The sequence below is a fragment of the Lissotriton helveticus genome, chromosome 9 (genome assembly GCF_964261635.1).
Source record: "Lissotriton helveticus chromosome 9, aLisHel1.1, whole genome shotgun sequence".
Lineage (NCBI taxonomy): Eukaryota > Metazoa > Chordata > Amphibia > Caudata > Salamandridae > Lissotriton > Lissotriton helveticus.
In genome coordinates, this window is record NC_136070.1 from 276,991,841 (window position 1) to 277,008,691 (window position 16,851).

The following is a 16,851-nucleotide window of genomic DNA, read 5'->3' on the forward strand; positions in this document are numbered from 1 at the left end:
AGATGGGAGGGAGGAGTGCACCTGAACCTTGAATAGGGCTATGCCTGCCTTCCACAATGCTGGCTCCACCCCCTGGGGAGCAGCTAATGTCCCTGCCCTGCACACTGAAAGAAGAGAAGGAGTCCTGTAAACAAAGTGCTCCAGGACTGTACTTGCCTTCCACAATGCTGGCTCCATCTCCTGTGGGGCGCCTGATGTTTCTGCCCTGCACTGTGAAAGGAAAGGAGAGGTCTGGAAATCAGAGTGCTTCAGAACTGGTTTGAACTGGGCAAAGGCCCCTCTCCCCTCAGAAAACAAAGGATTTCTGGGTATAAATATTGGGACCCTGATCCCATGAAATTAGACCACTTTGGACTACAAGAAGAAACCTTTACTGAGGAGAGGAACCTGAAGAAACTGAGGAGAGACTATTCCAAAGCCGAAGTGCTGCTTGGGGGATTGGCCTGCAGTGGTTGCCTTACTGCCAAAGGAAGGAGAAAGGAACTTTGTGTACTTTGCTTTCAACTTGTGAAGGATCTCCAAGGGCTTGGAAAAGAGCTTGCCTCCTGTTGAAGTCTCAGGGACAACAGACTTCACCCCCCCCAGCTCCCCAGAGTTCCTTTGGAAGTGCCTGCTGCTGGTTTGGGCCTTCTGAGGAACTGCGTGTCGCAAAGAGCTGGAAGCGCGACTCAACGAGAAGAAGTGTGTCGCTGTGACTGCTGTCGCAACTCCGGAGAAAGGAGGGTGTCACCGCTGGAACTGTCGCACTGCACCGCATCGGAGAGAAGCGTGCCACAACGAAGAGGAAGCATGTCGCCATCGCTACTGCTGTCGTCGCAACTCCGAAGAAGGAGTATGTCACCGCTGGAACTGTCGCACTGCACCGAATCAGGAGAAGAATCTCGCAACGAGGTCGGAGCGTGTCGCCGTCGCTGTGCCTGCCGTCGCAACTCCGAAGGAGGGTGTCACCGCTGGAACTGTCGCATTGCACCGCATCGACCAAGAGCACCTCGCATCCCCGAGAAGCGCGCCGAAGTCGGAGCTGCTGCTGTCGCATATTGGATGTCGCTGCTGTAGTTGTCACATCGAGCGGAAGCTTCACGCATCGTGGGAGAAGAGCGTCGCCGCTGGAGCTGTTGCCGTCGCATTGTAAGGGTGTCGCCGCTGCAGTCCACTCATCGAACCGAGGACTTCTCGCATCCCCTAGAAGCGTGCTGCATCTGTAAGATCTTCATGTTTTCATTTTTTTGTATCTGAACGTTGCCGCATTTCCCATCGCTGCGACATTACTTGTCATGGAAGCGCAACGCAACTTAAAGGTACATTGACGCAGAGTGTTGCATCTAAGTACTGAACTGAACTAAGCTTAAATCTACCATCTTAAAGTAATCATAGTGTGTATTTTTGCCGTTTATGGTCTTGTGGTAACTCTATATAAAGTCTACTTATTTTCGATATAAAACCTGTGTGCTGTCCATCTGTGGTGTTGTCACTGGGTTACTGTATGTGGTCACAACTGCTTAACTCACTACGCCTCTGAAGTAAGCCTTGACTGCTCGCGCCATGCAGCTGTCAAACCAAGCTACATCGTCCCTTACCTTGATTTGTACAGGAAGTCCCTTGGATGACGTAGAAGATTTCGCAAGGGACCAACTTCCCAATTATCTAACTATAAACTTGCTCAATTTTTTAATTAACAGCTAGAATAAAACTAGAAATTTGGGAGGAGGGCTGGTACTGGACGTTGTGAGAAGAATTCTTGCTGTCGACCTGTGAAACAACAAGTAGCAAGACTTTTACTGGTAATCTAACCTTAACTTACTAACTTCCTCAAAAAATCCTATAATTAACCTTTATTTAGTTCTTGAGTTGCACTTTAACCTAACTAGACTACTAGCTGCGATCAGTGTTTGTCTAGACCGACGTCCAGTATTTCTTTGTCTTGTGTATTGGAGTGAGGTCGTCTGTGTTCTTGTTAGGTGTTCTTTTAGTTGAAGGTAGAAGCAATGATTTACTAAAAATGAAGAGAATACCCTTTAGAAACACTCTTTTAAAACATACAGTAAATTCTCTTCTCACTCCAAAACTTACTTGCAATTATTTTCATTCAGAGTTTTATTTTGGGTTTCTGTAATCCTTTGTGTCCAAACCTGTTGCCAACACAAAAGAAGGAAAAAACAACCCCCTATGCAATCACCTAATCATATCACAGAACTTTACACTTTCACAAATAATTACAAAACATTCTTGTAATTAAGTTTATTCTTCTCTTTGTCATCCCAAATTATGTCCTGAAATCGGATTATCCAAATAGGATCTTAAACAAGTTTCTTTTGTTTTAATAACTTCTGACGTCTTCCTTAAGCTCAAGGAAACGAAATTGTTCCAAAAATTGTTAAGTCTTGCTTGCGTAGGGCGCCTGTTCTTAAATACTCAATAAGTACTTATCTTTGTTATTTCTTTGTCTTTGCAGGTGATGGAATCGCGGAATTGCCAAGATGAAGACTTCTTCAAGACGAATTCTATCTTCCAGGTAAGCGTGCTGCAGGAGCCCCCAGACGCGATCCTTCTTGCAACCAAAACGGAAGGCAACGCGTCTTCCAGAAGATTGGGTGCGGTTTAAATAGGGAACCGCACCCAGAAGAATAGTGCGCACGTTCGCGTAAGACCGCTACGAGCAGATGCGCTCAAAGCAACCTTATCGTGCACGACTTCAGAGGTGTCAGAATTCACGGAGACTAACAGAAACAATCCTCTAATTACCTCAGAGTTCAGACACGTTTCTAGACACATTCCTGATTCATAAACAATACGTTTCTAGACACATTCCTGATTCATAAACAGTGACTAAGTGTTTTACCAAACGACATAAATAAAAGTGTCTAACACAAATGTACAAGAATAAAAATAGGTCATTAACACTATTCACACACAGGACGTGCTGGTGCACGAGAATGGGGCGGGATTTTTATCTGTTCAGACCACAAGATCTGGCATGGAGCTAGATCTGGCATGGAGCTAAGTGGAGAATCATGACAGCAGCCTAGAGGGTGAGCAGGGGTTATTTTAGGAGTGTAATCCCCTTGTCCTGACTAGAGAAGAGGGTCCCTACTTATCACAAGTACCTACCTGTGCCAACTAGAGACCCCCAATTCTAACATTGAGGAACAGCGAAGAGTGAGGGCAGGGACATAAGGGGTAATTCTCTCCTTAAGATAGGCCTGACCGGTCCCTTTCAGAGCTTTACGCATTGGAACCATGGCTTTAAACATCACCGTCTCTTTCATGGGAAGCCAATGGAGGGTCCTTAAGTGCCGAGTCATGTGGGGTCTCGAGGGGAGAGAGAGCAGAAGTCTAGCTGCAGCATTCTGCACCACCTGGAGTCTGTTAAAAAGGTAGTCCGAAAGGCCCAGGTACAGTGCATTATTGTAGTCTGGTCTAAATGTAATTAGAGCCTGTACCACCTTTCTGCCTGCTGCCTCGGAGAGAGAGGGAGACATTTTTTCAGCGTGCGAAGCACGTTGAAGCATGTCCCCGCCAAGGCTAGGATCTGTGGGAAGAAAGATAGAGAGCTGTTGATTTTAATTCCTAAGTTCTTCACACATTTTTTAGAAGAACCTGGGTGAGGGCAATTGCTGGGCCAACAGTCCACAACAGTATTGTGTGGGACATCTCCAAAGGTCATAATTTCAGTTTTCTCGGGGCTATATCTGAGGTGGTACAATTCCATCCATTGCAAAACTCCGGCAAGGCACTTGGCTATTACTCATCTAAATCCTTGTCTTTATCACATGAGAACAGCATGTTGTATGCGATTTTTTCACAACACATGCAAATCAATGTTATTATTCCTTCAGAAGGGTGATTACCCTGAGAAACCCTGACAAAGTTCTCTTCGGGAACGAAACGCTTTGGCTGAACCTTTTCTCTTTGAATCAACTTATAAATCTGATTAATAAAGAACTTTGAAAATTCTACGGTTAATTGCTGGACTTTTTGTTTTCATCCTAAGCACACCATTCAATTATCTGTTAACCGCTTCAGCGCGGCGCAGATTCCTGCGCTGTGCTGAACGTTCCATTGAGCCAATGGAACGATGACGGAACGGTTCTGTCATGAGCACAGCTCAACCGTCTCTCATGACGGAACCGTTCTGTCATAAGCATGGAAGGGGTTAAGGATATAAAGCACAGTGGCCTCATAGGACGGTTGGTGTCTGGGCTTGTTGCGCGGGATCAATGCAGAAGATGAAACTGGTATAGAGGTGCAGGAACGGCAGTCCACCATCATCTCTGTCTTTTTCCTTATCTAGAAATAAGTAGACTCAGCCCTCACCGACCCAGGGTTTGCACAGTGCAGCCCTAGACATGCTTACACCACTGTGAGCCGAGTCATCAGGTACTTGTAATTTCAAAACATCCCAACAGCAGCCAAGTGTGAATGTGTAGTTGGAGATGATCTACTTGGACCTGGAACCACCCGACCTTTGCCAGCAGTAAGCGGGTCACCACTCCAGTGCTTCCAATGCATTTGTGGGTGAAACATGGAACATGTGTGACATTACTTCGAGATTCAAAGCCTGAGCACCCGCTCACACCTAGCAGTCAGCAAGGGATCAAGCTTCAACTCAGTGCACAGTGATCATAAACTTGCCTTATCCATTCAAAGTACCAATGAGGAGCACATGAGTGTTAGACCTTCACACCTTCTTACAACCTTATTGTCTTCAATCCCAAAGAAAACTGAGACAAACCTTATTTACCAGAATGACCCATGGGGAGTTTAAATGAATCTTTGAGGACATTTATGCTATGTCATGCCCAGAGGACCTCGATCAATTCTAGTCAGGGAATGTACGTAGAGATAGTGAAGAGTTCGCTAGCGGGGAACATCATGTCCTAAAGTATAAAAGAATCATAGGTAACACCTCTCCGGAAGAAACCTTCTCTGTGTCTGATGGACACAGCATGGTTTAGCCCCATTTCATATTAAAATTATTGAAAAACTAGTCACAAATCAGTTATCTTCACATGTTGAGGCCTATAGTTACATCTGCTGTTAGGGTTCAGAATCCATCTAACCCCTGAATCAGCCCTGATGGATGTCACAGCTGTTGAAGGTGGCTGATAAGAGGCTGGCGGCACAACTAGTATTCTTTGACCTCTTGGCTGCATTTTTACATCCTTGTCCACAACTTCCTGCTGAATTGGTGTGTCACTCGTTTGTAGAAATGGTTTGTCTTTCCTCTTTAGTAAAACTTTCCAGATCATTAAAGATGGAGTAACAGCCCCAGCTGTAGCATCTTTCTGTGGGGTGCCGTCAGGGCCGGCGCTATCCGATGGACTTTTCTTATGTGTACACGAAACCATTACATGAGTTACTGTGGGTAGGTGTTCATATGGATATGCTGATGATAGTGATGGTACCCAGCTGATGTTCCTGCAGAGATGTAGCTTCACTGCTCTCTCATCCTTCCTGGTAACACTGGAGGATGAGAGCAGCGGAAGGATGCAAGGTAGCTGGTTCTCTCTTAGTGCTACGAAGTGTTGCCAGTAGACTCTCGAATGGCAGTGATGAAGCTGAGTGCTACCCGTAGGACATGGAAGCGAGGTCAGGCAAAAATAGACATTTCAAGCCCAGTGAAGTCTTTATGGATACTTTTAGACAAATCTCAAAAACCGCAGTGACAAGCGGAGGGCATCTTTGAAAAAGTGAGGCTACTGTTTACATTTATTGGCAAAGCTTACATCGTTTCGGGCTGAAGATAAGAGAACTACGATTGTGAGGGCCACAGTATGGAGCAGATTGATAGATTGCAGCATTAGTTTGGCAGAACCTAAACGATATTGTAGAGATTTAAAAATAAATCCAAAATATGTACATTTAGTAGTAGCTGGCCTCAATCACATTGATCTGGCCATCTCTGCTCTGTAAATGCTTATCTAGCGTCACACCCCCATCTGTGTGAAACATCGAGCTTCAGTCATGGTACACACAGATTATTTACAGAATGCCCTTTCGCTGGTAAACATAATGAACACACTGCGAGCCAGGACGTGTGTCGAGATCCTCGAGTAAATGTTGGCTCGATGTTCCCACCTTATGCAGGAAATCTTTGGGCAAAAGTGCCTGGGGAGTTGAGGGAGGTTAGCAGCCTTGGTCAGTTTGAAGACAGGCAGAAAACATTACTTTTTTAATCATTGGCTGCTGTCTCTTGTGGTCCCTCTGCAGGAGCCCATACACCCCAAGCTTCTGACACCTTATAAACTGCCGTTGACTTGTCCTGTCTCCTTGTTCTCTGTACACAGGAGCCCAGCATACATGCATCAAACTCGACAAAGACTGACATTGTGGTAGCAAAGTCCTATACTCTCGTCACTAAGAGGTAAAAGGGTTTGTTGATATTGCGGGTACCTGTAAACCAGCTGGTCCATCTATATACATGACGGTGGCCCATCAGCAAGCCAGGCTACACACAAGACAAGCTGTATTACTGATGCCTCTGTTTCTTAGGAACTGGGGCAACCTCTCTGCTTGCTAGTGGCATCCCAGGAGATATCCTCACCTTCCACCGCATAGGAAACAATAAGCACTGAGAAATGGGTATATGTGAACCAGTGTAAGGTTGAAGCCCTCATGTGTCTCCTCTGTATACCAAAAGGAAGGTGTATCTGGAATAACTGCAAGGGGAATCGCTCTTGGCTTTTAGGTGGCTGAGAGTCAAGTGTCGAGCAGAGCTCTTTCTTATGAACTGGGATTAGTAGCCCTAGTAAGTGGAGACCTGCTGTCCATGATCACCCACTTGATGCCACTTGAGGTACTCTTGGGTCTGGCCTCTCCTCCAACTCCTCTTCATCCTCGGTAGCTCAGCAACTAGTAAAGATTGCCTGGGGAGCAGATGACCTTGGGGAGTCAGCCCACAGGTAGCTAGACTGTAGCCTAGTGCTATTAGTGCCTAGCACGTGGGGTCCTGAGGGTCCTCTCCACCTCCAGGAGACCCCTCATACTCGGCACATCCAAGGGAGATCTTGCGCCTGCCCCCAGACCAGAGCCCGGTTGACCTTCAACCTCTCTGGTAACTTGCAGAGCACTTTCACCTCTTTCGTGGCCGGACAGTCCACAGCTGAGCCACACCCAGTCACGCCCATACAAATCCAACAAAGACTTCACCAGTGAGACCACAAAGATACAATTTAGCCATCAACGTCACAGAGCAAACCAGCAGTGAGCTCACGAGCAGGGCCTGCAGGGAGGCACCAGTTCCCTAAAGATGCGACAAGCTCGAGGCCTCGTCTCCACGCATACGGGGTGCATGACTGCAGTGAAATCTGTCCTTTGCAGTTCTGTGGATCCGCGAGGCTTCGTTAGGGAGCCCCACACAGCAAACAAGTTATTTATTTACACAGATCAGTTGCTGTGCATCAATTCCGAGCCGCAGCACTAATCCACAACGAGATTATACTAAACCACACAAGCTGTCCTCGGGTAATGAGATGCTTTCTTTATGCTGCTTAATGAGCCCCAATTGGTCAGTCACAACATTTCCATTGGCGCATTCTGAACTCGTCTTGAGGACGCCGAGCTTTCTTTGTGTCTGCGTGAGTAAGACGCCGTGAGGAAGAGCGCGGCATTTTCGGCCGTGTCCGTGAAGGGCGGCCTTCAGTGCTGTCTGTACCGGGCGTCACGTGCAGCAGCGCACGGATGAAATGAAATGAAGGAATGAGCGCCGCCAAGTCAATAATGGACGCCACTCTGGATGTGATGCGGAGCTGTTTCACCTCAATTAGAATTAATAACGACCTGGCTCGGTTCCCGACATCGGAGATAATTTCGGTGGAACATTAAGAGCGAGGGTAACCAAATGTAAGTATATGTGGGATTGGCTCTGCGCCCTCGAGACCCAGAGGGTAAAGGAGCTTGGAGTGCTCATTACAGAAACACAATCACCCACCGAACAAACACACCGCAGTTCCAGTTTGCCACCAACTTTCCCAGGAGGTTTTTGCGAGTTTTGGCTCATGTCCCCGTTTTTAGAGGGGGTCGACTGAAACCAGTGAGAGGCCGTTTTTGGGTGTTCTAAAGCAGTGTTATTAAGCAGCTGTTATAAGTAAGCCATTTAATTAACAGGTATGATAATGGTTTTAGAAAAAATATTTTATTTCTTTCCTTAGTGCATCTTCTGTGTTTCTATGTTGATAAAGGCTGTCATTGTGCGCCTCTCCGTTGATGTAAAATTGTAGTAATTCTTCTATTTATGCAAAATGGGCCTGTTTTTGGTTCTCAATATCTAGTCACCCTAACCATAGTACATGTTGGAACCGGCAGTGTCTGGTTGGCTGAAGGAATGTGCCCAGCCAGGCAGAAATACTGCTCTTGTCAAAGTGAGGTGACTCACTGTATAACCTGTGCTCACCCTTGGGTAGCTTGCACTGAGCAGTCAGTCTCACTACAGAGGCAATGTGTAAAGCAAAGGCACAGCAGCCACTCGTGATAAATGCACTGAGCGTCACGAAAGAGACTTCACACAGGATGTATGTGAAAAAATTTATATTCAACACACATATTCAACCATTATAACATGACCATCACATACTCTTGAGCATAAAACACAATTAGGAATATTACTAGCAGTACTAGGCCTTCTCGTATGGTTATGCTTTAACTAGTATGCACATAATGGACAATTCCTAATCTAACTCCCACCAATTGAGAGAGGGCACCCTTACGAGGTGCACGGTATCAAGATTTTGTGAATACCCAGAGCATAGAACACTTTTTAGAAGTACCACAGGCCGAAGCCATGGGGAACAAACCCAATGTCAAAAGGTATTGTGGTTTTAGCACCAATCAACATATAAGGCGGCACCGCCGGCCAGTTGTCGTCAATCATAGGAGATCCTCTCACGAACATTCCCACTCACATACACTCATTCCGCACCACTATACGGTGTGCCAGGTATCAGCCAGTCCATACGAGATGCTCTTAAAGACACATACGCATTCAGCACCCTAATGCAGTGCCACTGGTACCCTACAGGTATATGGTTCACCCTCTGCAGACTCTGTGGTCCAAGTCTCCATCCACCCTCAAGTTTACCCTTATTGTCCTATACCCCCTGATGGAAGATAACCAGCCCGCCTCTCAGACACTGGGCCACATTTGGCCAAAGTCACACTTAGTCTGGGTCCTCGGGAAGCAGGTGGGAATATGTAACAGCTTTAATTAGGAGGTAGATGTAAACAAGGGAGAGGTTAGAAGCCACCCGGAAAGTTCACCCACTGGTCTCAAAACACAAAGGAGTCAATCAGTCTCTTGACCTGCTTCCGAACTGTCTCAGAGCGTTTCTTCAACCCATTCAATCTCTGTCACTACTACCTCCCTCTTCGGGAGGTGCTGATAGGGCAGTTGATCCACCGCAATGGTCAACAAGAGAACCAATGAATGGGGAGTAACACAGGGGAGCCTCTTGGTAGGATGAGGCACCGCAATAAGTACACAATGATCCAGGTCATGGCTAGACAATCAGGGCACAGCGACTGGTGCGCGTAGGAATGAGTCGCACCAGGCACTTCAGATTTCAGATGCGATTAGTTGCAAATTCTGCACCTCCCTGGTAAGAAGGTACAATTACCGAGGCACATTGAGTTGGATTGCACCAGCAATGCCAATAACACCACAGCGAAGAGTTGAAATTCCGTACCTCTCTGGAAATGAGGCACAATGTGGTTGCATGATGATACCGGTTGCACCAGACCAGTCCGTTATACACACAAACAGGCGCAAGTTCAGCAGAGCCACATGCGGTAGAATGCAACACTGCTCCCAGTCCACCCCCACCTACCAGGGTCGCACCCTGTGAATCAGACACCGCACGCAATGAGCTTGCAGTCAGTATGTCACACAAGAGAAATGTGGCACAACAGATGAAACGGGCCATAGGGGGGTCCCACAATCAGTAAATACGCTCACGATCACTAGACACTTATGTGTGTTGCGGTCCCCGCAGTACGAGGACCGCATGGCTCAGATGCGGGCAAGATTTCTGGGACTCCACACTAGGCAATTCGGTCTCCTGACACAAGTCTTAAGTCCACACTCGCATTACGCTACCAGTTTGGATTTAGTAGCCGAGTTGGGCACTTGAGAGGGCACTGCTCTCCCGATGTCACAGGTAGATGGTGTAGGTCCCTCAGGGGAGATCTTTGATGTCCCTGAGATCTTCAGAAGAACAGGAAGTCTGTCATTGAGACCTTGGAGAGCACACTTCAGGCAGGGCGGGACTGGCCGTAGCAGGCACCGGGCATTTCCCCGGTTGTCCTCTAGGGTGGGAGCCGATTTTGGGCCACTGGGGACTGTTTTTGGTACAGGGCCGATTTTGCAGCATAGCCCTGGCCATTTGTTTTTCAGGGAAAAAAAAGCTGAGCAACGCCAAAGAAACCCTGTGGCGCATGCTCAGCATTCTCCTCAGCACTTCATTCGGTGCATTCTTTGTAAAGTTCCCCTACTTTGTGTATTTGATGACCACTATTTCACGGGACCACCTGAAAACTAGAAACCAGCTCTAATGCTTTCCACAGAGCCCATGCCTGCTTTTGGGATGGGAAAATGGGGTAACAAAGATGTTAACCTGAAACCTTCGTTTGAAGGGACCCTCAACCTGACTACAAGGAAGCAATTAGTAAATGGTAATGGATTAAAGACTTTAAGGGCACATAGTAGTTGATACTCCTTCAGTGTAAGTTCTACTGACCCCCTATGGAAATTCCAGTGAGCCCCCATAACTGTGACACTATCCCATCACCCGGTGTGTGTAGATAGCATGGGTACATTTGGAACAAACTGTATGAATGATTGGAATGGTTGATGCATACCTTACAATAGCGACACAGCAGCCCCCATCTCTGCTTCATTTCGCCTTCATTGTCATGTACGGAATGCAAATAATCTCCCACACAAGTGTCCTCTGAACTATTATAGCAGGATAGAAGCTCGGTTCATTGATTTATTTTTTCCTGCCTCTTTGCATCTAGAATATATATTGGTTTGAAACCACACCTGAAACTTCAAAATGGGAAAAATCCAGTGAGGATTTCCTTTGGGGGTGGTGGCTGGTGGCAAAAATTATCTAAGCCTGCCTGTCTTATTGGATGTAGCGTCCTGTTCTAAATTGTGTATGTAAGCTGGATTCTGACACCTGTGCTCCACAAACCTACACACTACCAGACCTCAGTGAAACCTGCAGCTGTGGGTTGCCAGTCTCCCATAGGCTGGGATGGCCCCTGTGATTTGTCTGCTGTGGCTCTCTAGTAATGCCAGCTCGAGGGAACATCTGCAAGAGTTCTCCCATTCAGTCAACAGGGAGCCAAGGTAGACATCCAGAATCCCAGCAGCCCTCTGGCAACCATTTCATTAGAGATAATGGAGAGCAGGTACACAATGAAGAAGTGCAAGTGAGAAAATAGTATTGTACTGTATTACAGGATTTATATATTGTTTACTACCCCTGTCTGGGACACTGAAGCTCTTACCTACATGAGTAGCATGCTACACCATGTAGGGTGTGTAGTTGGAAGGAGGTTGTTTTTGTTTTGATCCTATGGAGGAAGCGTTTCCCTGTTGTGCTTGATGACCATCAAGGTGCAGTTATCGTGTTATGGAATGCAGTGCATTGGATGATGAAGTGTAAGAGATAGACATGCAGGTTTGTGGTTTTCAGTAGGCGCGATTTCCTTGCTTACTAAGTATGCTCCTTTGCATTTTCATTAAATCCTGTTGGCGAGAACAGGGCCACCCTTTATATTACCCCCACCAAATCTTCGACTTTGTTAAATGTGGCACTGATTACAGGACAGTCACATAACAATTTGGACTGAGTGGTGCATGTTCGTGAGCTTTGTTGAGGTTCATTAAATGACCACCCTCTATGCCTATGGATCCAGAGCTCATTACACTGCACCACAAGGTCTATTTGTTACTACTGGTCCTTTACTCCTGTTAGCCCACCCTACACACTCTTACCATCAATAGAAATTCCCCAATGGACCCAAAACTTTTAGCTCTGTGTGGAAGGATCTATGAAGTTCCCAGCAGCCTGCCTAGAATGAGAACCAAATGAAAGATTTCCACAAAATCTGCAAAATGTGGAAAAGGAGGCCAACGACCTAGAAGACTTCTCTCAACTACGAAGAGGTATTACAGCTTGTGTTTAAGAGTTCTAGTCCTAAGGGTTTAAAGGGTTTTTGCAGTTGAAAGCCCTGTGATTTGCAAAATCATATGTACTAAACCCATTTTCCGATTCGGAAAGTTTCTGACCCACACTGAATCACAATTTGCCGAGGGCATGTTGTTGGGATCTGGTCCTTTAGAACTGGGAACTCTGGTGCAAGAACGTTCCCTGTGTGGAACAAGGAGTGTGGAGTGTTCTGGCATTGGCAGTTGCTATCGGGGAGTTTCTGTGGCTGGAGCTAATTAAGTATCTTCCAACCAACTACCAGTGTGGAAACACTTCATTTCACTGGCGACAATGACTCCACCTTCCATTTCTCCCCATCGATGGATTCAGGTGTGACGAACTGCTCCGCTTTCTGATCACCAGTTTTGCTTCGTGTGCCTGCGCTGATTTCTACGGTTCCTGCAAGTCCATTCCTCGTGGTTGTGGCTGACTCCGACCCTTGCTGAATGCCTGTGTGTCAGCGTGTTCTTCAGTTTGAGGTACTTTTCGGCTATTTTGCTGTTCGGCGCGCGATTGAGCTCGCTCTCGCATCGTCACTCCTACGCATTCCCTTTGTGCCTGACTCTTCTTTGTGACGCGCATGCAACGTACAGACGTTGCGTGCGGCCATTTTGTTTACCGTCTCCACGGCAACCTCGTTGACGCGCACAGCCTTTCATCAGTTGCGCTCAGCTACGAATGCGCTTTATGTTGTATGCGCCCAGCTGTGAATGCGCTTTGTGTTACTCGATAAGTCTCAGCCTCACTGTTTTCACCGCTGATGCACACAGTTTCCACTTTCGTGTTCTGCAGTGCTAGTTGTGGTGGTTCACTTTCGCTGTTGTGCACAGTTTTACCAGTACATTTCATTTTGTCTTGACATTCATTTGATACACTTAGCGCATCACTGATGCACACAGTTTTATTGTAACGTGCACTTCTGTTCTTTTTCTCTACCCTTCACCACTGATGTGCACAGTTCAATTATTATGCGCATTTTCATGTAACTCCTTGTTGATATTATTACAGAAGTTTGCTCTTTTTGAGTTTATAATATTTGTGAGGGGAAGCAACTCACCCACGCACAATTATGGATCACGTTTTGGCACCTCCTCCCTTTCTACAATCTGCTGGCACACCTCCTGTTAAGTGGGATGACTGGAAAGATACTTTTGAGGCGTATCTTGAGGCAATTGACGGAGAGACTTTTACTTCTAAGAAAAAGAAGGCTTTCTTAATTTATAACCTTGGTGCTGAAGGCAGAAGTGTTTTAAAAACTCTACCCATGGAAACTGTGAGCACTTTAGTGAGTGGTTGAGATAGTGGTGACTCCTGGTTGCTGGATGATTATGCCAAGGTCATTAAAACTTTAGACAAACGTTTTAGTCCCAAAAGGAACGTTGTTCTTGAACGTCACAAATTTCTCCAGCGTGCTCAAACTCCTGGTGGTGAATCGATTGATGATTTTGTGGCTGCGCTCAGGATTCTTGCACTCAATTGTAATTATAGAGAGTTCAGGGATGAAATCATTTGGGATCAGTTAATTGAAAAGACCTCCAACAAGAAAATCCAAGAGAAATTACTATCTTCTGATGATCCCGATTTAGAAACTGCTCTCACTCTTGCTAGATCCATAGAACATTCTCAGTTTTGTGTGAAAGAGATGAGCAATCCTACCTCTTCAACCGAAGTTAAGCTATTGAAATCCACTTCCAAACCCACTAAGTCGCCTTCTGTTAATGTTGCTAAGCCTTCTCTTTCTGGTGTTCCACGTTCCTCCGTTGTGACTTCTAGCAAAACCAAGACTGAACAAAAGGATGTAATGTGTTTCCGTTGTGGTAGTACTACTCATCTTGGCAATGCTAAATTTTGTTTTGCTTTAAATCAGACTTGTTACAATTGTGGAAAGAAGGGTCAATACTCTAGGATGTGCAAAGTCGCTTCCACCAAGAGGAACCAGGATCAAACTGTGAAAACCATCACTGATGACTCTGACGAAGAGAACTATGAATTACTTATGCTGTCCTCCTCTGCATCTCACGGGGGAATGGTGTGGTGGAGTTATCTGCCTTAGGTGGTGTTCACAAAAGGAAATCTCCTTCTTGCCATATCTCTGTGAATGATACCTGTCTACGTTTTTTAGCTGAATCTGGTTCTCCTTTTACTTTGGTCAATGCAGCGGATTGTGTCAAAATAGGAAATGTGCAACTCGGGAAATCCAGTATTAAAATATTTGCTTATGGTGGGAAAAGGGTTGAGGTTTTAGGAAAATGTGTTGCTAATCTCAGATCTCATTCTGATCTTGCCACTGGTACTGTATTCGTGGTCAAAGATGGAGCTAATCTTTTAGGTTGGGATGAGCAAGGTGCCCTGAACATTGTGCTGGATCCTAATCATCCTGACATGGTAATTTCCCATAGCGAGTTTTATAAATCTGTTCCTGGTTCATCTTCTGCTCATATTGTGACCCAATTGTCTGGTGTCAAGTGGGAACATATGTTTCCTGAAGTTTTTGATGGTAAGTTAGGGAAACTCAAAGGTTTCCAACACCAGATTATTCTCAAGGATGCTGCTAAGGCTGTTGCACACAAAGTTTGCAAGGTGCCTTTGATTTTTCGGCCTGAACTTAAAAAAGAATTGGAACGTTTATGTACGGCTGGAGTTATTGAACCCATTGAGGGTCCTGAATGGCTTGCACCGATTGTTTTGGCACGAAAATCAGATAATTGTCTTAGGATGTGTGTTGATTTGAGAGACCTAAACGCTAACATCTGGGTCGATCGTCAACCCCTTCCTAATATTAACGAATTGTTGACCACCCTAGACAGTGCTAAATTTTTTACTTCCCTAGACATTTCTTCTACATACCATCAGATTGAACTTAGTAAAGAGTCTAGACACTTGACTTCTTTCATAACCCCCAAAGGTGCTTACCGTTACATCCGGATGCCCTTCGGCCTTGCCTCAGCTTCGGTTAATGTAAAACTTGTTTAAGGATATTCCTGGAGTCGTTTTCTTCCAGGATGATATCCTTATTCATGGGAAGAATGAACTTGAACATGATGAGAGAGTCAAACATGTTTTAAGTATCATTAAAGCAAGCGGGTAAACGTTGAGGGCTGATAAATGTAAGTTTTTACAAGATGGGGTTGATTATTTGGGCCACCACATTTCTCACAATGGTATCGAGCCTAATTTTAAGATTATCGATGCTATCCAAAATGCACCAACGCGCACGAACAGGGACCAGCTTCGTTCATATTTGGGGCTGGTAGAATATTATGCTAAATTTGTCAGTAATTTTTCCACCAAGACTGCTTCCATGCGCAATATGCTTAAAAAGAATGTCAAATTTGTATGGGATGAGGATTGTCAAAATAATTTTGTATCGATTAAGAATGAGATTGTACAAGCTGGTCTGCTTAAACTGTTCAATATCAATGACTTAAGCATTATTTCAACTGATGCTAGCAATGTTGGTCTAGGTGCTGTTCTTCTTCACTAGAGGAGTGATGGTCGGGAGGAAACAATTGCCTTCGCTTCTAGAACTTTGAGGGGTGCAGAAGGCACTTACTCTACTATTGAGAAGGAAGCTCTGGGTTTGTGGTGGGGTGTACATCATTTTAAAAACTTTCTATGGGGCAATGAATTCCTACTGAGGACAGACCACAAACCTTTGATTGATTTATTCACAACCAAGGGTGGTGGTAGGGCCACACCACGTGTCGCCAAGTGGCAATTCAGTTTGCAGGAGTTTCGCTATCGTCTTGAGTATGCGCCTGGTGTTAAAAATCATGTTGCTGATTGCCTGTCTAGGTTGCCCCTTTGTTCTGAGAATGATGTTTCTGTGTGTGATGATTTGGAAATTGTCTGTGCTGTGTGTTCTTTAAATGACACTGTTGGTTGTACTCTTTCTGAGCGTGAGTGGTTAAATAGTACATCTGAGGATGATGTGGTCACGAAAGTCATTGACTATTTATCAGGTGTGTGGCCTTGTGACAAGGATTGTCCCTCTGAATTGGTTCCTTACAAAAGAGTCAAAGATTAATTGTCCGTTGTGAATGGTGTGTTACGCAGGGGTGGTCTACTTGTGGTTCCTTTTTCTATTCGCAGCAGAGTTTTGAATTTGTCTCACAGGGGCCATCCTGGCATCCATGCAATGAAGCGTAGAGTTAGACAAGATTTTTGGTGGCGGCACTTGACAAGGATGTAGAACACTTTGTACGTGACTGTTGTACATGTGTCACTAGTGACAAGTCTCAGGTGACACGACCTTCTCCTATCGAACCTATTGTTGTAAAAAAATATACCTTGGACCAAACTAGCTTTTGATATTGCTGGTCCTTTTGGTCTCATTGGTTGCTCTCCCAAATATGCTCTTGTTCTAATTGATTATATGTCTAAATGGCCTGAAGTGAGGTTTGTTGATAATGCCAACTCGTCATCCTTCATTGATTTTTTCCTTGATGTTTTTCTTAGGGAGGGTTTTCCGGAAGAACTGGTCTCTGATAATGGCACTCAGTTAACGTCATTTGAAATACAGAGTGTTTTCAAGGAAGCGGGGATTAAGCATATTTGTATGTCTCTTTATCACCCACGTAGCAACGGTTTAGTTGAACGGTTCAACCGTTTCGTCAAAGAACATTTGCAACTTGCTTTG